The sequence below is a fragment of the Symphalangus syndactylus genome, chromosome 20, assembly GCF_028878055.3.
Source record: "Symphalangus syndactylus isolate Jambi chromosome 20, NHGRI_mSymSyn1-v2.1_pri, whole genome shotgun sequence".
Taxonomy (NCBI): domain Eukaryota; kingdom Metazoa; phylum Chordata; class Mammalia; order Primates; family Hylobatidae; genus Symphalangus; species Symphalangus syndactylus.
In genome coordinates, this window is record NC_072442.2 from 35166213 (window position 1) to 35188181 (window position 21969).

The 21969-nt window shown below is 44.4% G+C and overlaps 1 long non-coding RNA gene and 1 pseudogene across 1 annotated transcript; both read right to left on the reverse strand.

Annotated features, from left to right (window-relative positions):
- Positions 1 to 2246: 2246 nt before the first annotated feature.
- LOC134735159 (uncharacterized) lies at positions 2247 to 10647 on the reverse strand. Its single transcript, XR_010117944.1, has 3 exons — positions 9409 to 10647; positions 7959 to 8080; positions 2247 to 7783 (listed from the first exon to the last, which is right to left on the reverse strand). It is a non-coding gene; the product is annotated as an uncharacterized lncRNA (long non-coding RNA).
- Positions 10648 to 17432: 6785 nt separating this feature from the next.
- LOC129470656 (carboxy-terminal domain RNA polymerase II polypeptide A small phosphatase 2-like) lies at positions 17433 to 21741 on the reverse strand (annotated as a pseudogene).
- Between the last annotated feature and the right edge of the window lie 228 nt (positions 21742 to 21969).

Consider the following 21969-nt stretch of genomic DNA (forward strand, 5'->3'; position numbering starts at 1 on the left):
AGCACTCACCCTGTGGCAGCTACCTTTGTAGGTTCACCATGTGGTACCAAAAATGATTATGTTATCCCTGCATCCCCGCGGGGAGCCCACAGTCTGAGGACTGCTGGACAAAAACACTAAAGCAAGTACATGGGGAAAAAAAAGAGCATTTTATAATGGAAATAAATTAGAATGTTGGGAGGGAGGGTTGAGGAGAGGTTGCCTGGAGGGGACATGAATGCCTCGCTGAGGTGACATTATGTTGTGACCAGAATGACAACAGACAGCCAGTCCTTGGCAGGTGTTGAAAGTGTGTCAGGGAGAAGCCACTCTTTGTGAAGAGACTCACAGGCACAGGTGAGTTCAGAAGAGGAGGTTAGAAAGGGACAAGTGTGGCTGCACGCAGCCTGAGAAAGAAAGGAACAGAGGGGAGGGAGGATCCTGGGGCCTGAAAGAGGAGGTTAGTCATTTGCTCCTCTCTGACATCATTGCCCTGAATTTTAGCACGCTTTGACAACAAATACTGTCTCTCAATTTTTGTGAACCAGAATCTCAACATAGCTTAGTTGGGTGCCTCTGCCTCAAGGTCTCTTACGAGGCTGGGGCTGTGATTTCAAATGAAGCTGGATTTGGGGAGACATCAGCCTCCACTCTGCCTCATGGAAATTGGCACAATTCAGTGTGAACTGAGAGCCCCAGTTCCTTCCTCTCGATTGGCCTGGGCATCTCCTCAGTTCTCTATCATGTGGGTCTGTACCTAGAGCATCTTAAGACACGGAGATCGCTTCCTCAGCTTGAGGAATACAATAGAGGGATGGAAAATGAAAGAGATAGACAGACATACGCACAGAAAAAGAGAGAAAGGGAGACAGAGAGATTGAGAGAGGAAGCACAGGACAGAGCAAGTAGGAGGAAAATAATAGCTGTTTTAGAAATATAACTTTGGAAGTTGCAATAGACTATGTGATTCCCCACCATATTCACATTCCAGAACCTTAATACCCAGTGTAATGGCCTTAGCAAGTCAGAGGGAATTAAATCCTAAGAATGAGGCCCTCATGATAGAGATTACTGGCTTTGTAGAAGAAACCTCAGAAGGCTGTCTCTCCCTCTCTCTGCTAAATGAGAATACAACCTGAAGTCTGGAGTTTGAAACTCAGCAGTGAGTCCTCACCAGACCCCAACTATGCTGGAAGCCCAATCTCAAATTTCTAGCCTCCAGAACTAAAGTCTTTTGTTTATAAGTTGCCTAGTCTATGTTTTTTGGTATAGAAGCCTGAACTAAGTCAGAAGTGATAACCTATCACATTTGTTGTATTCTCTTTGACAGAAACTAGAACCAGGTCCCCAAAGAGTTAAACCAATAACTAGCAGAAATTCTTCAGTTTGCAGAATGACAGATAAGAAAAGATACAACTTGTTGAAAGACTGAAATTTATTCCACTTATGAGACTTCTAAAAACTGGCTAAAATTGGTCGGAACCAATATGGTCAACTGGAGTCTGTGTGAAATAAGCTCACTGATGTAACAGCCCAAATCTCTGTCACATGTTTTACACTAACTCTCCCCAAGTTTGCACGTGAGCTGTGTGTAGCAAGAAAAGATGGCTGTTCATGCCCAATGACTTTCCAAACATTTTTCCTTTCAGCAATTTCCTACTAATCCAGAACCCACCTCCTAAACCTTTCTGAGAATATTACTACCTTTAAGTAAGCACAGGGAAACAGGCTTGAGCTGGAATCCCATCTCTTTGTTGGAAACCCGGTGTTATAGTACCGGCTTCTGAGGCACTGAGCTGTGAGCTGCGTTTTTAAATAACAGAGTCACTCACAACTTAGTGCTGCTGTGAGACTTTGTTGAGGGTGCCCACCACAAAGGCTGAGATGAGGCATATAGATACGATTCCAAATATAATGGACAGCTCTGGAATACTTAAGGCCAGAAGACAGTATCTGATTTTCTTTTGATTTCAACCTCTTCTGCTGTAGAATGGAAAAATAAGGCCATATATATAAAATATATATCTCTTATATATAAAGATATATATGTATAAGTTTATATATTATATATAGTTATATATAATATATAAATATAAATATGTATACATAATATATATATATTTTTTGAGACAGAGTCTCGCTCTGTCACCCAGGCTGGAGTGCAGTGGCACGATCATGGCTCACTGTAACCTCTGCTTCCTGGGCTCAAGTGATTCTTACACCTCAGCCTTCTGAGTGGCTGGGATTACAAGCATGCATCACCACATCTGGCTAATTTTTGCATTTTTAGTAGAGAAGGGTTTTTGCCATGCTGGCCATGGCTGGTTTCAAACCCCTGGCCTTAAGTGTTCCACCTGCCTTGGTCTACCAATCTGCTAAGATTACAGGCAAGAGTCACTGCATCCAACCGATTTTTATTTATTCTATCTCGTATATCGCCAATGACTGTTTTTGGAAGTTGATGCTGGCATAATCCTATTATGCAAACTTCAGGGCTGGGGAGACCTAAAGCACACAGTGATTTTGATATGGTCACAGAAATGAAAAGCAAAAGAGGATTTTAACCCAACTCTGTTCTCTCAAACCTGGGGCCCTGGCTGCATTCAGATCTTTTTGGAGAGTAAGGGGCATAATTGTGTTTGCATAACTCTTTACAGGTAAAGGGTTGACATGGGATAAGAGGGTGAGTAATCAGCAGCCCAGCAGGGCCTTTGCATAGATTTATGGAGGAAAAGGGCTCAGGGGATAAAACCTTGAAGAAGTTAACAGACTTCCCTTGTGACAGAACCTAACAGAATTTAGAACTTTGGGAACCAGACACCCACATTCTAGAGACAGCCCTGTATCTAGCTCATTTCACGGGAGTTGCTTGAGAGAGCAGTGTGTTCTCATTGTGTGCTACATTCCTAAGTTGTTGCCTTAGAAAGGCTCAAAGTGAGAGCCTTTTCTGACAATATACATATTGGCTCAGCCCGCATCCTTGATACTACTGGCCATTCGACAAGAGGCAACCACAGGTAACACTGTGTAGCCCAGGGCAGGTCCGTCCATACCAGGCCACCCTCGTCATCTAATCTGGGCAACCCCACCCTGCCTACCATTACCATGTGTTGTAGGAGTAGCAGGAAAGGAGGGGGCTCTTCCTCACAGGGGCAGGTTGTAAGGCATTGGAACCCTGATGGGTCTGTCATATTCAAACCCAGGTCATGGCTGGTGGAATAAAAAGTTGAGCGTTGCGGGCCAAGTGTGTCTATTCAGATGTGAATCCCAAGGCCTTAAGCTGTCCTCTGGTTTCCTCATTGGCTGGGGGTCTATGCGGATGCTCCTATGCGGGTCTATGTGGATGCTTCCTGATCTAGGAAACAGAATTGCTAATGGAGATGTTATCTGGTGGTAAAAATAAAGCAGAGAGTTAACTTCTTTTTTTTTTTTCTTTTTCTTTTTTTCAGCTTCGCTGCTGGGAACACTCTTTATAGACTGCATTAAAATCAGTGAGCAGATATTTTATGGGTTTAACTCCCCCATCTCCTTGGACAACTGGCAGGTTCACCACAACCCCAAGCATGGCATACAGTCAGTTACGGTGAGAGCAGGCACATGGGGGTCTCTACAGACAGGGGCCTGACAAAACCAGGATGGGCCCAGGATCCAGACCCAAATATGGAATTTCTCTGGGCTCTCTCTTAGGGGGTTTCCATAAGTGACCCAAAGTTCTGCCCCCAAAAAATCTAGCCTTAACTAATCCCAATGGCAACTTGGTTAAGTGTAAAGTCCCTTTATACATACTTGTAGAAATATCAGAGAAGGCCTTTGTGTTCTTTTTACTTTACACTAGGCTGTATTTATTCATGTTGCTACAGTTTGTATAGTTTTAATTATTCATCCCGGTATCGTCTGTAGCAGGCAGCTTCACGGTACTGCCAGACCCTCTCCAAGACTTAAAAACCACCACTATCACTAATACTCTACAAAAATAGGAAAGAGTTTACATGAAAAAGGGGCTATATTGTTCCCTGCATTTGTCTGCAATGTGTCATCTCAGAGAACTCATCCCTGTAGCCCATCAGGGCAGAAGTGGTGCCCTCACATATCTTTGTAATGTTCTATAATGGAGGTCACTTCCCAGAGTGGTTTAGCCTTTCAATGACTATTATTTCTAATCAAAATGGAATAAAACTAGAAATCAATAATAGAAGAGACAAAATATAGCAACATATATACGGAAATTAAACAACTCACTTTTGAGCATGCTCATGTTTAAGGGTTGTAAGACAATATTATGAAGAATGCTCATGATGCCTAAAGCGAGTTACAGATTCAATGCAATTCCTTTTAAATTAACATTTTTTTTTTAGAAATAGAAAAAGGAACAAACAAATTATATGGAATCTCAAGCGACCATAAAGAGCCCAAAAATGTTTAAACAAACAACAATGTTAGTGACCTCACCTTTTCTGATTTCAAAGCACATTACAAAGCAACAGTAATGAAAACAGTTTGTTTCTGGCATAAAGACAGACAATTTTTCCAATAAAACAGAAGGTAGCACAGACGTAAACCTCGCACATATAAGCAGATAGTTATTTGCACACCCATATTCTTTGCAGCATTACTCACAAAGGCCAATAGGTGAAAGCAACACAAACTTTCCTCAAAGAATGAATAAATAAACATAATTTGTAATATAAAAGTAATGGAATATTACTGAGCTTTTAAAGGCAGAAAATCTTGTACCATCCACAATAAAGAGAAATCTAGAGAACATGATGCTAAGTAAAATTAGTCACAATAAAACAGATACTCTGATTCTACTTATATGTAATATCTAAAGTATTGAAACTTAGAAACAGAAAATAGAACGATTTTTATCAGGAGCCAGGTGGTAAGAAAAATGGGTAGTTGTCATTTCGTGTGTACTGAGTTTTAGTTTTGCAAAAGAAAAAAGTTTTACAAATATGTTGCATAACAATGTAAATACACTTAACATGACTGAACTGTATAAGAAAAAATATTAAAGATTCTAAATTTTGTGTTATGCATTTTTACCACAATCGAAATTAAAAATGACACCCAAGGGCCAAAAGCAATGGCTCATGCCTGTAATCCTAGCACTCTGGGAGGCTGAGACATTCAGATTACTTGAGGCCATGAGTTCAAGACCAGCCTGGCCAACATGGTGAAACCCCAGCTCTATGAAAAATACAAAAATTAACCAGACGTGGTGGTGCACACCTTTAATGCCAGTTACTCAAGAGGCAGCAGCAGGAGAATTGCTTTAACCTGGGAGGGGGAGGTTGCAGTAATCCAAGATTGTGCCACTGCACTTTGGTGACAGGGTGAGATTCTGTCAAAAAAAATAAATAAATAAATAAAAAACACCCAAAGAGACAGAGTTACAAAGTTTTTGAAAAATTATCTTCAAATCGCACAAATCTTTCTTTCACACTAAGATAATATAAACAATAGATGTTGAAATTAAGACAATTTCCATGATTACTCACTTAGACAGAATCAATTATTGGCCATCAAACAAGAAGAAAATATACAAGTCATAAACAAAATAGGAGCAATATTTATACAAGCAAACAAACACTTAAATCGTTATATTAACAAAAGACATAGGGATGGTTCATATTTGACTTTTGCCCCACACTGTCTTAAGGTGTACAGAGAAATTATATTATATAAATTAAAATTTAAAACAATAAACTGATGTAAGGTGCCCTACCCTAAAACATGAAACACAGAAACGTAAAATTGCAAAACAAAGTTAAAAGAAACATTAACCCCCAAATTCTTATTTGAATAATGTAAATCAAAATCATAATAAATAAGTAGAAACTAAAAACACAATTAACTGATGTGAGACAGCCTACTCTAAAAAATACAGAAACATAAAATTATAAAACATAATTAAGAGAAACTTTAATCCACAAAATCCTGACTAAACATAGTTTCCTACTGAAAAAGAATCCTAGGTAACTACAATTTTCAACTCTTCTTGTGAATCCATGAAAAGTATAAATTTTGAATTATTTGGATACAGTTAGGGCAACAACATTTTAGAGAAAACAGTATATTTATTACAAATAGCTGTGATGAGAAAGTTTTAAGGAATAAGCATCTAAGTAATACTACAGAAAGTTTTAAATTATGCTACTGATGCATTGCTGCTTTTCTTACACAAAATGGTAAGGCTGTAATCAGGCCTTTAATAGAAAAGTCTTACATTTTTATATACGGCACCAATATAAATATTGTAAATACAGTGTAAAACATTGATATATAAAATAAAAATTGGAAATATATTGCACTATTAGTCAAATAAAAGATGGGAAAACTGGAAGAAAATGCTAATAGTAACATTGTGCCTAGAGTCAATTAAACATACAAGCCAAATATTTTAATAAATTATTAATTATATAATTTATACATAATATATACATTTGAGCATGCTATTTTAGAACTTCTGAAACTGAAATTACAGGCAAATGTGACACATGATAATTCATAAAGTGAAAACACAGTCATAGTAATCTTCATATTAAAGAAGGCAGAATCATAAAATAATAAATGAGAAATAAGGTAATAATTGGGAATTCAATATATGTTGAACAATATTCTAATTTCCCTTATGGAAAAAGTTTTTGTAAGAAATCTGTAAAATGAGTACATACAATAAACGATCCTACAGTAGAGGTTGTTGGCATACAGAGTTTAAATTTCTATGATTAGGTCCTACTAAGAAAAAGAAAATTTTAAAACAAAATAATTAGTTTTTCCTATTTAATTTTTGCCTATAAAGTTTTTCAGTCTAATTTTTTTGTTGAAGTAGGTTTTAGCCTTCATAAGACTTGACATTATAAAGAAGAAAACAGCTGTCATCTGTCTCTGCTGTTCCTGGAATTTCTAAACCAAATGCCAATTCCTCCACAACTCCCCTCACACGCTTCTGAATTGAAGCACAACAGATTTATTAAAAACGGCATAACAGCGGTCTCCAGAAATATGCAGAGATTTTCCCAGATTCCCAAAAGCAATGACAAACTATTCAGATCATTTAGGTTCTCACAAGATTCTGGGAGGACTTTGGCTTTCAGTGTGAATGCACTGGAAGATTCTAAGAGAGAGGGAGAGAGAGAGAGAGTGTGTGTGTGTGTGTGTGTGTGTGTGTGTGTGTGTGTGTGTTGAAATCAGAACCCCACCTTATGTGTTTTTTGTGGAATTTGAAAATGAAAGCCTAAAGTTGAAAATTAAAATCACACATGATAGCACCTTGCAAACTATTTACTGTCCTAGATGGGTCGTTCTAGGGTGTAGGACCCGGGTAACACCCTTTTCCCCTCCTTCCGGAAAGAGCTAAACACACTGCTCAAAGCCTGCATCCACATGTACCATGTCCAAGACCAGCTCAAGAATCTGGACCCATCTGCCACCTTCAGCAGGGTTGACTGCAGCTGCTTGTTCTTCCTGAGCATCTTCTCCAATGGTGACCTGAGAGTTGCGGGAGGCATTGGGGCCAGGATTGAACAGAGGAAAAAGGAGCATGGAAGCCAGGTGCTGAGGACCAGCCATCTCACCTGGAGGGTTCTGGCCCTGAGACATCCAGAACAGCATCACATTTAGGTGCAGACAGCTGGCCCTGGGTGGTCCTGTGCTGATCACTGGCCTCGGCCCCTCAAACAGTGGGAAATGGAAGAATGGCTTGGAAATGGGCCCTGTCGACTGTGTGTCACCTGAGCACATTCTCCCAGGGTTCCAAGAGGGGCCATCTTGTCTCCAGAACCAGAACTGGAAGGTGAAACTGCCAGGGGGAACAAGGAAGAGGGTCCTCAGCTGGGTGGAGGGTCTCACAGCAAGAGGCCTGGCTTAATCAAGCTTGGCCATTCCTGAAGCATGATCAGTGACTAACAGTGCCTACCATGAGCAGCTGGAACCCACTCTCTGGGAGCTGCAAGATGCATGGGGGCCTCACGTACCTGTTTGTAATTACAGCCAAGGATCCGCAGGCAGCGTTACTACATCCACATGGGGCTTTTCCTGGAACCAGTAAGTCTCTGCCAGCCCCTCACAGGCTCCTGGGATGCCACTTGTTCTCGGTCTGTGGACAGATAACCAGGACACTTGCTCAGTGTTCAACGACTCCTTGTGGCCCACAGCCTATCGCTCAACCCCAGCCCCGCCAGCCCCTGCTTCCTAAGCCATTCCTCATGCCAGAAGAAAAGGCAATGCCTTTGTCCCACAGCCCCTGCCTTGTGTCATGTCATGTCGGGATATGGAATGAACCGGTCAGCCTAAACTCCAGTGCTTCTGCCTGAAGAATCTGTCCCCGCTGTCCGAGTCCCCCTCTAGGGAGCTATCAGTGGGGGAGAGAGCAGCCCTGGAAGAGAGGCCCGCCTGCTTCTGTTTGACTTCAGGGCAGCCTCTCAGGGCAAGAACCCAGAGCAGGTGGAGGCCTCGCAGAAGCCTGTGGCAGGGCTCTGGGCTTGGTGGTTGAGCATCTCCCTCTCTGCTGCCTGTCATGGGGCCCAGAACCACCCATTCAAGAGGGTCACCACCACATTGCAGGTGTGCAGCTGGACGGTTCCCCAGGCAGAGCCTGCCATGGACTGCATGCACACAGAGGATGTACACCTTGAAGTTCAACCATGAGGAGAACTTTCCTGAAGAGCTACATGCAGCCTGGCCTTGCCCTCACTGGGAACCCCCTTCCATCTGGGTACTAGACAGAATTCTGTGCACTTTCCTGGAGGCTCCATGCTGGTCTGTTCATTTGGAAGTTTGATGCTGTCCGGGAGGAAGTAATAAAAGAGAGATCTCAGAGCAGGTAGTGGGGCACAGGCTGAGCCCTTGTCTCCCTCCCTAGTCCCTCTGCAGACAAGAGGCTGGAACAAGGACCTGTGCATAATAAGGGAACTGCTTTGCAAGAACCGGCCTGAGCAGCTGCTTCAAGAAAGAGCCATATTAAACGTGCCTATAGCCCCTCATGAGTGAATGGCAGCCTCAGGTCTGCCTGCCATTTTTGAGTAGGTTTTCTTGCTAACAGGATGAAAGCAAAGAAAGCTGGAATGAACCCAGCCCTCTTAGGCACCTTGAAGGCTGTTGGGGTTCCTTCCAGGCCTTCTAGCCTTCTGCTTCTTGGCAGGCCACCCAAGCACCTTTTTCCAGCCTCTCAGACTTTCATGCTCTGGAAGGAGAGGGTCCTACTTTTCACTAGGCTATGGGGCCAGGCCCATCCAGCTCCCCGCTTCCACTAACAACCATGGAGATCTCACCTAGGCACACACTGCCCAAACATGGCCCTTCTAAGGCAGAAGATCATGTGTCTTGCGGTTTCAGCTTGCTAAGGCTTAAAAGTTATCAGTGCTGTTATTAAGATAGGGAAGTGAGAGAAGAAAACTTGCTTTAAAAAATTTCCCATAATCTTACCACGGAGATCCTCAGCACAGATGACAGCACAGGCGGGGCTTCTGGGGAGGCTGAGGGAGAGTGTCCAGCCTGTTCTGCCAGCTGGTCCTTGCCAGGGGTGCCTCGTGACCCAGTCCCTTAGAGAAGCATGCAGACATCTCAGCAAGGAGCTGGAAGGTGCAGATCACGGCAGCCCAGCACCACTGATGGTGGAGTCGGGCGACCTCCCATCAAGCTGTGTCTCTACAGCCGACCCTTGGAGCCAGGAGGTGATTTACAACATGTGCAAGGCAGTCAGCTCCATCAGCTCTGTGGCCTTCAACATTCACTTCAACTGGGACATCTCAACAGAAAGCAGTGGCCACTGGCCAATGCAGAAACCCTGCAAAGTGGAAAAGAGTGTCATGGGGTGGGGGATGTGGGGCCTGCATGCTCATCTGAGCACTGCTCTCTGGGGCTGTGCTCCACAGGCTTCCTGAAGGAGGGCCGTGAGCTCATCAGGGAGGCCCTGAGCCTGTGGAACGTGCCTGAGGCCGTGTCCATGGGGATTTGTGTCTACTTGCACCTCCTTGCCCTTCTCACTGATTGCACTGAGGTGGGCCTCGAGCATCCCCTGGGCTGTGTCAGCAAAGGGCTCTGGGCCTGGCCTGGCATTGAGAGATGGCAAATAAGGGGCCTGGGGTTGCACTGTCACCCCCTAAGGTAGCATAAAATGACAGAGTCCAGACCTACAGGACTGGAACCCTATCAATGGGGACATGAGGCTGCTCATTTTCCCTCAGGGACCCATGTGGAGAAGCTGAGGAAGGTTAAGGAGATCCTAGGGACTCACTTGTTCTGTCTGGGCTTCCCCTAGCTCCACCCTTTGATGACCATTTTCTGGGAGGAGCTCAGGAACCTCCTGTGCTCTAGTGAGGCGGGGCCTCCCCTCACAGGGTATTGGTGAGGAGGCATCTGAGACTGTGAGTGAGAAGCGAACACAGTGCCTAATACTCATGGGAGCTGTCATCCTCTGTGACCATTACGTGGCCTTGTAGTGTTCAGACTGCCTGGCCTGCCTGGGGTTTTGTGAGGCTGTTTTGGGGCCAGCTGCTTTAGAATCTCACTTTCTCTGCAATCAAACAGTGACTGTTTTCATGTCTGTTTATGGGTTTAAAAAATCCTAATATTTCCTTTATAGTAGTTTAGCTTATATGTGCTTATCTCTGTAAATTTTATTAGAATAAAGAGGGCTTAAGACAACAGCATTTTAAGGTCTTAACAGGGCATAGACTTTCATGTCACAACAGCTAATGTTGACCTCTTTATGCTACCTTTGTGTAAGGTATACATATAAAGTGCAGCCAGAGGTGGCTAGAGCTGAGCTGCTTGGGCTTGCTTGCTGGCCTGCAGTCAGGTGGACTCTGGCTGTGAGTCCGTGACCACCCTGGATCTACATCCCCCACCCCCTCTCCTTAGTCCCTCAATAACCAACAAGGCCGTGCTAATGAGCAGGTGAGTGATGGGCATTGGGAACCTCAATACTATCCGGGAAGATTTGAATGCCATCTGGGCTGGGGCTGTTGGGGGTAGGGGCTGCGGCTGCCTTGGCTTGTCATGGTGCCACCCACAGATGTGCCTGCCCTGTGCTGCTTCTCCAGCAGCCAGCTGTCCATGGCCCTGAGCCTGTCACACCATGCTTGCTACCTCATGCTGCTTGTGTTTGAAAAACCCATCGAGAGATGGCGCTGCTGGATGTAAGTCGTGAAAAAGGGGCATCACCTTTGTCCTGGGGGATTAGGAGCTGACCAGATTCCTCCTGACTCTTTCACAGAACAAGTGGGTCTGGTGCTGCAATTAATGATGCCCCCCAGAAGATGTGTTTGCACTGGCTGAGCGAATATACGATGCAGAGACCTGAATGGAGACACGTGAATGGAGTGTGTGGACATCAGTTAGCAGCTGGGAAACAGCTGCCTCTCAGGCCCCTTGTGCTCCAGCAAGCATGGAATGTGCCTGTGCCCATGAGTGTAGACATCTGGAGTGTAAACATTTGGCTGCTGCTTTTGCTGCCACTATTCCCAGGCCTAACCTGGCTTAAAGTCCAGGTTTTAAGTAAAAAAGTAGGAGGCTTTTTACCACACAGCTACTTGACAGGCTGAGGTGAAAGCATCACTGGAGCCTAAGAGTTTGAGGCTGCAGTGACCCATGATTCAGCCACTGCACTGACAGAGTGAGACGTGTGTGCGCCCTTCTACAGAGAATAGCTCTGGGGCAATTTGGGATCCCTACAGTCCCAGGCCTCTCCCTGTCCCCTGCTTCCTGTGCTCCTTCCCTTGCTTGCTGTCACAGCCTAACATGGAGGAGGAGGTTGCCGACCTGTGAGCCTGAGGGAGCTGTGTCTGACTGGGACTTCTGTCTGGGGTTTTGCGAAGAGCTACTTATGAATATGGTCTGTCCAGATACCATGTTTCAAAGGAAATGAGCATGAGCTAGCAAGTGTAGCAACCCCACAGCTGATAAACAGCTTTGTCTTGTTTCTAAGTCATCAATCTTCATTTCACATTGGAATAAAGTAAGTGAAACCTGCTACCCCAGCCTCGCCCATGTGTTCTGTAACCCAGACTCATTTGGTTGTGAGGGCTATTGTTAGAAATGTTATAAAAAAATTATGCATAAATTAGATCAAATGTAAAATTATGCTTATAATGTCACTTGAGTGGGAGGTAAAAGGTTAGAGTCACAGGAAATCTGTTGGGGTTTACACCCCTGCTACTTACCAAGCTCATGAGAGTGTGGCACAAGTGACCATCACCTGACATTAGTGACAGAAGAGAAAAGGCCGGCATGAAGGCCAGGTAGGGGAGAGGTGCCAGGCTATGAGGCCAGGCCCTGCACATGCTGGGCCTGTTAGGTCACTGAACATCTAACTGCCTGGGAACTGGCTCTTTTCACATCAGTTGTGTTAAGAGGATGGAGGAGCACTCTCCAGATGTCACACTGCGCTAGGAGAATGGAGGAGAGTCTACAACTCGCCTTCCTAGGGTCGGTTTTAGATTAAGCTGGACTCTCTTGGAGAGCCAATGAGATGGGAGGAAGACAGTCCCCAGGTGCACCTGACAGCCAGAGCCTATGAAGTTAGGGGGGTTGTGTGGGGGTGGCCTGTCCCTATGAGAGGAGGAGCTTAAAGCTACTAAAGCTAGTGGCTTCTGCTCTGCCATCCCTCTACAGAGCAGCCAGATCCTCAGGTGCATGTATAGCTGAATGTCTTTTGGAGTGTTAGAGAGTCCTCTATGTCTTAGAAATTTCATAAAGAAAAACAAATCTCAATTTTAATGTTTATTAGTTTCTCTGAGCCAATTGGGAAAAAAAAGTCCTTCACCTTGAAGGTTTAAGTGACACCCAAGGGTAGCCACCAGTGTCTCGGCCACTGAAGCCTCATTCATGCTCCCACTACCAGTTTGATTTGCAGCCTCATAGTTGTGTTGTACTGAACATTCTTTCCTCTGGCGTTGTCCAGTGAACACGGTTCACATGGCTAACACCACTTCTTGGGATGCAAGCACCATGCAAAGCTGAGAATGGATTGGGTTTTTTTACTATTGTGCCTCCTCCTCACCTGAGAGGCCCATTTTTCCTGGTTGATTCATTAAGTGTATTAGTGCTGTCAGTCGCCTTTGGACAACTCAAATGACAAGTGGCTGTTGATTCATAAAGAAAATGAAGGCTTTAGATGTGAAACCCTCCTTTTCTCTTGTCCTTCTCTTAGGTGAAAGATTTTATTTTTTTCAAAAGGCTACATACTGGTGGTATCCCAGCAAGTGTAGTGTGGGAACTGGCATTTGTTAGGCTACGGTTTCAGTGTGGATGGGCAATTCTTCAAGATGGAAAACCAAGTCTCACTGAGTTGCTGGAGCCATACTCACGTTTCTCCACATCCCCCACCATGGGCTTTCACTTTTCTCCCAGGAGGGGGTGGGTGCGTCCCGGAGTTTTAACCAATCAGTGACACTGATGTGGGAACCGCCCAATCAGGCGCGCAGTTGGAGAGGCGAGGGAAGGAGGGCGTGGCTTCCGGCATTTGGCGGGGTCTTTGTCTCTCGCTGGCGCTGGCACAGGAGCTTGGGTTCCGTCTCCTCTTTCGCCTCCTCCACTTTGGAAGCCCCGGGCTACTCTCTCCCAGCCCCTGTTGCCCTGTGATCTGTAGGTCCTTGGGGACGACGCATAGTTAAGGTGCCAGGACATCCTGGAAGCTGGGAAATGGTGAGTATGCGGGGTTCGGCATCCAGAGAAAGGAGAGCAGGCTGTGAAACCGGCAGGACCGGCCTCCCCACGGTTAGCTCCGAGTCTCCCGAGGCTTGGCCCTCAGTCCCCTGTGGCTGCAAGATGGCCGCTGAGCCAGCAGCGGGGACCCCCCACGTCCCGCCCCTCCCGTCCGGTCCTGTCCCTGGGCAGCGCCCTGCTCTGGGCCCACAGCCCTGAGTATTTCCCAGATTGTTCAGGGATGCCAGGTGGGTCATCAGGGAAAAACCGCCACTGGGTGTTTGCGTGAGAGGAGCTGCGGCCCGTGAGGTCCCCAGTCTCTCTTGTTAAAAATTAACGGGGGTCTATGTTAAAAAGTTAACCAGTTTATGTGAACAAACAGTGATTGGTGAAATGGAAAGCACCCAGCCATGATTTGTGGTCCACCAGAGGGGCATAAAGGAAAGGCTTTTATAAGATGAATGAGAAAGCAACCCAAATTCAAGAATTGGTTCCAGTTACGTAGTCGCCTTATTTGAACTATCCAGATGGAAATTTTCTGATTACATATTCAGAGGTTAATTGCATGTTTATCATTGGTTAAACCTGCATTTTGTTTCAGGCTAAGATAGTGATTTATAGGAAATGTATTTGAGTTAGGTTTTAGATTTTTTTTTTTTTTAACCTATGAACAAAGTGCACTAGAGCCACTTTAGACTAATTTTCTGCTCTTTAATTATTTTAAAACTCCAGAGGAGGACTGGTTTTCTCCTGTGTTTTTTTAATGTATGGCAAGTGGAACCTCTAATCGACCACCCTGTTTTTCAGCCTAACTGAGGCTTGCCGTAAAATTATCATTTCCCACTTTCTTTGCTGTATTCTCAAATGCAACACATGAGACCAGTTTTCCCTTGCCAATTTACAATGCTGTTAACTATTTGCCCTTTATTATACATTTCATTAAAGTTTTCTATTATTGGATTTCTACTTCTCCCTACAGTTCTGGCAATATTTGCTTTTTATATTTAGAAGCCTCCCTTTTGGATGCGTAAATATATATAGCTATATTTTCTTGACAAATTAACCTCTATTATTATTGTATGGTAAACTCATGCTTGTGAGAGACATTGCTAGAATGTCTATTTTGTCTAATTTAAGCATAACTACCATTACACTCCTTTGATTATTATTTGCATGGAATATCATTTTCTATCCTTTCACTTTTAGCCCATGCTCTTAATTCATAATTGAGTCTCCTGTAAGCAGCATATTATGAGGTTTAAAAGATTCATTTATCCACTCTGTCTGCTTTAGTCTCTTTTGGCTGCTATAACAGAAGTATCACAGACTGGTAATTAATAAAGCATAGAATTTTATTTGACTCATGATTCTGGAGGCTGGGAAGGCAAAACAACATGATACTGGTAGCTGTTGAAGGTTTAGTTGCTGGATAATAACATGGCCAAAGATGTGAGGGAGAGAGAGCTTTTTTTTTAATGTATAACAGATCCATTCTTGTTATAATTAGCCCATCCCCATAATAAGAACATTAATCCATTCATGAGGGCAGAGTTCTTATAGCTAAATTAATTTTTAAATGTTCCACCTCTTAATTCTAACACAGTGGCTATTAAATTTTATCCTAAATTTTGGAGATGACATTCAGTCTACAGCAGTATCTCTTTAGTAGATAATTTAATCTTTTTATTTGTAAGGTAGTGATAGGTAAGCAGTTACTATTGTAAATTTGTAGTTTTCTGTCCATTTTAAATTTGCTTCTTTTTTTTTCTGGTTCTGTCCTTCCTGTGGTATTGTTAATTTTTGTTGAGACAAAGTTATGCTTTCTTGCTCAGACTGAAGTGCGGTGGCATATCACAGCTCACTGTAGCCTCAACCTCCTGGGCTTAAGCAATCCTCCCACCTTAGCCACACAAGTAGCTTGGACTACAGACACATACCACAACACCCAAGGAGCTTATGATTCTTCCACCTTGGCCTCCCAAAGTGTTGGAATTATAAGCAGGAGCCGCCATATCCAACGTTTAATTTTTGTGGTTTGTGTATGCTTTAATTACTTTCTCTTTTTCTTTACTACATTTTTTTTCCTAGTGGTTATCATGAGACTTATGTAAAACATCTTGTATTTTAATTGTTTACTTTAACATGATAACAATTTAAAGTATTCTGAATTTCAGTATGTATTTACCATTTTTAGTGACATTAATACTTTAGTATTTTTCATATTGTTAGTTAGCATTTCATCATAGCAATGTGAAGATTTCTTCCAGATCATGGCTGGAGAAGGAAAGAAGGTGTGTTTTGCCTGATTCAGGGACTACAGAGAGAACCAAGTTCTGCAGGCCTGTCACCTAAGTCTCAGGTGAGTATGAATTCTCTTTTTTTTTTTTTTTTGAGACAGAGTCTTGCTCTGTCACCCAGGCTGGGGTGTAGTGGCGCAATCTCGGCTCACTGCAAGCTCCGCCTCCCAGGTTCACGCCATTCTCCTGCCTCAGCCTCTCTGAGTAGCTGGGACTACAGGCTCCTGCCACCACGCCCAGCTAATTTTTTGTATTTTTAGTAGAGACGGGATTTCACCGTGGTCTCGATCTCCTGACCTTGTGACCCGCCCGCCTCAGCCTCCCAAAGTGCTGGGATTACAAGCATGAGCCACCGCACCCGGCCGAGTATGAATTCTCTTGTGTTTCTGGCAGATTGTTGCAGTGTCAGGACCAAGGTCAAATGAGTTATAGCCAAGTCTACAGTAAGATGTGGTTGTATTCTCTTTTGAAGCCGAGACCATGATTGGCAAGCTTGCCTCTTGGTCAAGTGCTCACCCTCTGAAGATGTCTTCCTTGGTCTTTGCCTCCAGCTGGGTGTCACAAACTCTGAAATGGATTCCAAGGCTTTCATGAATGCACTTATGTTTGCTGTGGCAGCTGCATTATGTTGTGGGGGATGTGGATGCGGAACCTCCCATTCTGTCATCTTGCTTATGTTACTCTCCTTTACCTTTCACTTTCTGAAGTGAATGTCAAGCTGGTGATTTTTAGCTTCAAAAATTCTAAAATAAATTACTCAAATTTACACATTATGTAAGCTATTAATAAAATTTCTTGGAGGTGCTACATATTTATTAAAATTTTTGGTTATAATTTTAAGCTCACTGTAGGCAGAAAGGAATCATTAACATTTATATTCTTTTTCTTAGTCTGTATCTAAGTGATGGTATATGTTAATTCCAGATATTTACTTTATAATTCAGTAATGCTCATCGTATTTTGCAAAATTCATATTGTTCTTTTATTTGAAACTAGAAGGTTTTTTTAGCTCCTGAAAGCTATATTGTAGTCATATGGTTTTATTATATTTTGTGGTAAGAAGAGCAGCAACATATTGAGAACAAAATAAAATTCTCCTGTCTTTTTAGTGATTATTTATTAAATTCTTCTCATTAGAGCCTATTATTAATGATTGAAATCTATTTTCTGTATAATTTTACTGCAATTTATTAAATTCCAATGACTTTAAATGTCTGCTTTTCATGAGTGCACACAGTTGAATGCTGTAGATATCTAAAGAGTTATTTTTCGGCCGGGTGTGGTGGCTCATGCCTGTAATCCCAGCACTTTGGGAGGCCAAGGCGGGTGGATCACGAGATCAGGAGATCGAGACCATCCTGACTAACATGGTGAAACCCCGTCTTTACTGAATATACAAAACATTAGCCAGGCATAGTGGCGGGAGCCTGTATTCCCAGCTACTCTGAAGGCTGAGAAAGGAGAATGGCGTGAACACACTAGGTAGAGCCGAGATCGTGCCACTGCACTCCAGCCTGGGTGACAGGGCAAGACTCTGTCTCAAAAAAAAAAGAGTTATTTTTCATTGTAAATCTATGTTGTATTCAGGATTTTATGCATTAAAATCTCTCTTCTGATTTTGAGTTCCTTGTTATTGTGTTTATTTTCTTGGGGGTTATGTTTTCTCAGATTAGTTAACTGTATTTTTGCTTTTAAAGCTTGATATGAGTTGAGTGATAATTTTTAGCTCGGTACACTTTATCTCAATGTGATGTTTAATATATGTGTGAATTAGCTGTGTTTGTTGCTTATAGATGTATCTATATGTTTTTGACCTATGTAAGTATGATATCTTTTTTCTTGTTTTTTTTTTTTTCAGTTTCAGATAGGCTATTTTTTTTTTAAGAGAATTTTAAAACAGAGTCAAAAGAACAGAAATCAGTTATTTGTCCTCTTGCAGGACAGGGAGACAACTTCCTTCCCCACAGGTTTGGGGCTATGGCTAAGTGGTGAGCCTTGGGGAGATGCAGAAAGTATCCATCCCAAGCACTTGGCTGGACTTAAGCAAGCATAGTCTTTGGGCCACAAGACCTGATGGCTTGGCTACTGGTCTGGACATAAGTCCCCATCTTCCCAGAAATGTCGTCTTTTGTCTGTAACAACTGGCTGGAGAAATATTTCAGAAAGATGTGTGCCTGGAACACGCAAAGGCATACCCTTCCTTTCTCCTTGGCATAGGCCTTGCAGCACTGAAGAAAGACCAGGTTTGCAATGGAGCCTTCAATCGTCTTCATCCCTATGGAGCTCAGGGGCTCATAGGGTGACAGGAGAGGAGACAAGCTAGCTTGGGAAGAGTCGTTGTCTTTCAGCTTCTCCCCCACTGAAACACTATATACTTGGGGCCACAGTTCATGGCAAAACACACATGCTCTCTTTCTTTCTCTCACAATCACATCTCGGGAACCCAACAACTTGATGGCAGGTAGCTCTGGGTGTCCTTGGTCTGGCATTCACCCACTCAGCATCAAAGCTGTCCTAAAGCTCTTTTCAATCATTTCTCACTCTTTCCAGGCTTATATGGGTATGTGTTCCAGCCTTCACTCTTTCAGGCTGATCATAAAGGAACAGTGTGGGAAAGTCCCCTACTGTGATGGCCATTGCTGGGAAGCAGGGAAGGCTAAGGGCCCACTGCTGCCCAAGGCTAGTGTAGACACCCTCTGCTCCACTCATCTCCTCAAAGATTGATATCAGGTGCAGCAGGTGCTGTCTGGAATGTTATCAAACCAGGACTGCACAGGCTCTGCATTCTCTGGGTGGAAGATGTAAGAAGCAGGCGAGTTGTCCAGGATAAGAGTTTTCCTCAGATCCCTCCCCAGATGGCTGTGGTCATTGACATAGCAGCCCTGGTGGAACAAACACGACTCATGGCCCTCACTGACTTCAAGAATGAAGCCGCGGACCCTCGCAGTGAGTGCTACAGTTCTTAAAGGCAGCGTGTCTGGAGTTTGTTCCTTCTGACATTCGGATGTGTTCGGAGTTTCTTCCTTCTGGTGGGTTTGTGGTCTTGCTGGCTCAGGAGTGAAGCTGCATACGTTCACAGTGAGTGTTACAGCTCTTAAGGCAGTGCATCTGGAGTTGTTCGTTCCTCCCGGTGGGTTTGTGGTCTCGCTGGCTTCAGGAGTGAAGCTACAGACCTTCACGGTGAGTGTTACAGCTCATAAAGGCAGGGTGCACCCAAAGAGTGAGCAGCAGCAAGATTTATTGCAAACAGCAAAAGAACAAAGCTTCCACAGTGTGGAAGGGGACCCGAGTGGGTTGCCACTGCTGGCTTGGACAGCCTGCTTTTATTCTCTTATCTGGCTCCACCCACATCCTGCTGATTGGCAGAGCCAAATGGTCTGTTTTAACAGGGCGCTGATTGGTGCATTTACAATCCCTGAGCTAGACACAAAGGTTCTCCATGTCCCCACCAGAGTAGCTAGATACAGAGTGTTGATTGGTGCATTCACAAACCCTGAGCTAGACACAGGGTGCTGATTGGTGTGTTTACAAACCTTGAGCTAGATACAGAGTGCTGATTGGTGTACTTACAATCCCTTAGCTAGACATAAAGGTTCTCCATGTCCCCACAAGACTCAGGAGCCCAGCTGGCTTCACCCAGTGGATCCCACACAGGGTCTGCAGGTGGAGCTGCCTGCCAGTCCCGTGCCGTGCTCCCGCACTCCTCAGCCCTTGGGTGGTTGATGGGACTGGGTGCCCTGGAGCAGGGGGTGGTGCTTGTTGGGGAGGCTCAGGCATGGCAGGCTGCAGGTCCCAAGCCCTGCCCCGCGGGAAGGCAGCTAAGGCCCAGCAAGGAATTGAGCACAGCAGCTGCTGGCCCAGGTGCTAAGCCTCTCACCACCCAGGGCCAGTGGGGCCAGCTGGCCACTCCAAGTGCAGGGTCCACTGAGCCCATGCCCACCTGGAACTCCAGCTGGCCTGCAAGCATCACGTGCAGCCCCGGTTCCCGACCATGCCTCTCCCTCCACACCTCCTCGCAAGCTGAGGGAGCTGGCTCCAGCCTTGGCCAGCCCAGAAAGTGGCTCCCACAGTGCAGCGGCAGGCTGAAGGGCTCCTCAAGAGCCGCCAAAGTGGGAGTCCAGGCAGAGGAGGCCCCAAGAGCAAGCGTGGGCTGCGAGGACTGCCAGCACACTGTCACCTCTCAACAGGATCTGCATACTTGTTCAGGCAGGAATGAAGACAGCAATGAAGAAAACACATTTAAACAGTTCCTTCAGTCATCTCAGGAACTCATCCATATAAGGCCTCGTGAGCAAATGGATCTGGCACGTGGTCCCCTCAATCTCTACAGGCAGGCAGTAGGCAGTCAGCATTGCTGATTGGCTTAAAGGAGCTATGCACAAGGGTTTCATCCAGGTCAGTGACCATACAAATCCTTCCTTGATTTTTCTGTCACCTCTGGGAGCAGGCAGGTTCCTGGGATCTGATAAAACTGGGATCTAATACTGGAGACCCTGGATCTGATCCGACTTAGCAATGGTGTTGACGTCCTCCTTATGTGTGGAGAGCTCAGCAGGGGAACTTGACTGGCCAACATGCTGGGTGCAAGAACAGCAGAAAGGAACTTAGTCAGCAGCATGACTGGCCAACATGCTGGGTGCAAGAACAGCAGAAAGGAATCTTAGTTCTAAGATGTGACAAACATGAGGCCTCTTCAGAGAGCACTTTGGAAACCAGGCCTTGCTTGGTAAGGACCAGGGCATCTTCCCTCCATGCCTGGGTGATGATGGAGCCATGTTCCATCTAACAATCCTGAGGGCTGGGCTGGCTGGGTGGGAAGACTGGCGGGCATGCCGGCTAGACTGGGCTGGAGGGCATGGGCTGGGGCCTGATTCAGTTCCCAAGAGTCTGACTTCCACAGCTGTTCACATTCCCCCTCTCCTTTCCATCACCGGGCGGGAAGGGAGGCAGCCTGTAGGGAGGGTGGATGGCCTTGGCAGCAGCTCCCCAGGGTGCCCCCAGCCCTGATTCCCCCAGCAGGGGCTTCAGGATCTTCAGTTTGGGTCTAACATAGAGAATCCACCAGATTCTCATTTTTTTTCAACTTTTAAGTTCAGAGGTCCATATGTGATAAATATTTTTTCAACTTTTATTTTAAGTTTAGCGGTCCATGTGCAGGATATGCAGTTCTCTTACATAGATAAATATGTGCCACTGTGCTTTACTGCACAGATCATCTCATCACCCAGGTACTAAGCCCAGCATCTGCAGCTATTCTTCCTGATGCTCTCCTTCCCCTCCCCCATGCCATGAAACAGGTGTCCAGTGTGTATTGTTCTTCTTGATGTGTCCATGTGTTCTCATTGATCTGCTTCAGCTAATAAGTTAGAATAATAAGTGGTGTTTGGTTTTCTGTTCCTGCGTTAGTTTGCTGGGAGTAATGGCTTCAAACTCCACATATGTTCCTAAAAGGGACATCATCTCATTACATTTTATGGCTTCATAGTATTCCATGGTGCATGTGTACCACATTTTCTTTATCCAGTCTATCATTGATGGGCATGTAGATTGATTACATGACATTGCTATTGTAAATAGTGCTGCAATGAACATATGTATACATGTATATTTAAAATAGATTTATATTCCTTTGAGTGTATAACCAGTAATAGTACTGCTGGGTCAAACGGTATTTCTGCTTCTAGGTCTTTGATGAATCTCCACACTCTTCTACAATGCTTGAAATAATTTACACTCCCACCAACAGTGTAAAAGTGTTCCGTTTTCTCCACAACCTCACTAGCATCTTTTTTTTTTTTACCTTTTATTAATAGCCATTGTAATTGGTGTGAGATGGTATCTCATTGTGGTTTTGATTTGTATTTATCCAGTTATCAGTGATGTTGAGCTTTTCATGTTTGTTGGGCACATGTATGTCTACTTTTGAGATATGTCTGTTCATGTCCTTTGACCACTTTTTAATGGGGTTGTTTGATTTTCTCTTGTAAATTTTAAGTCCCTCCTAGATTCTGGGTAGTAGACATTTGTCAGATGGATAGGTTGA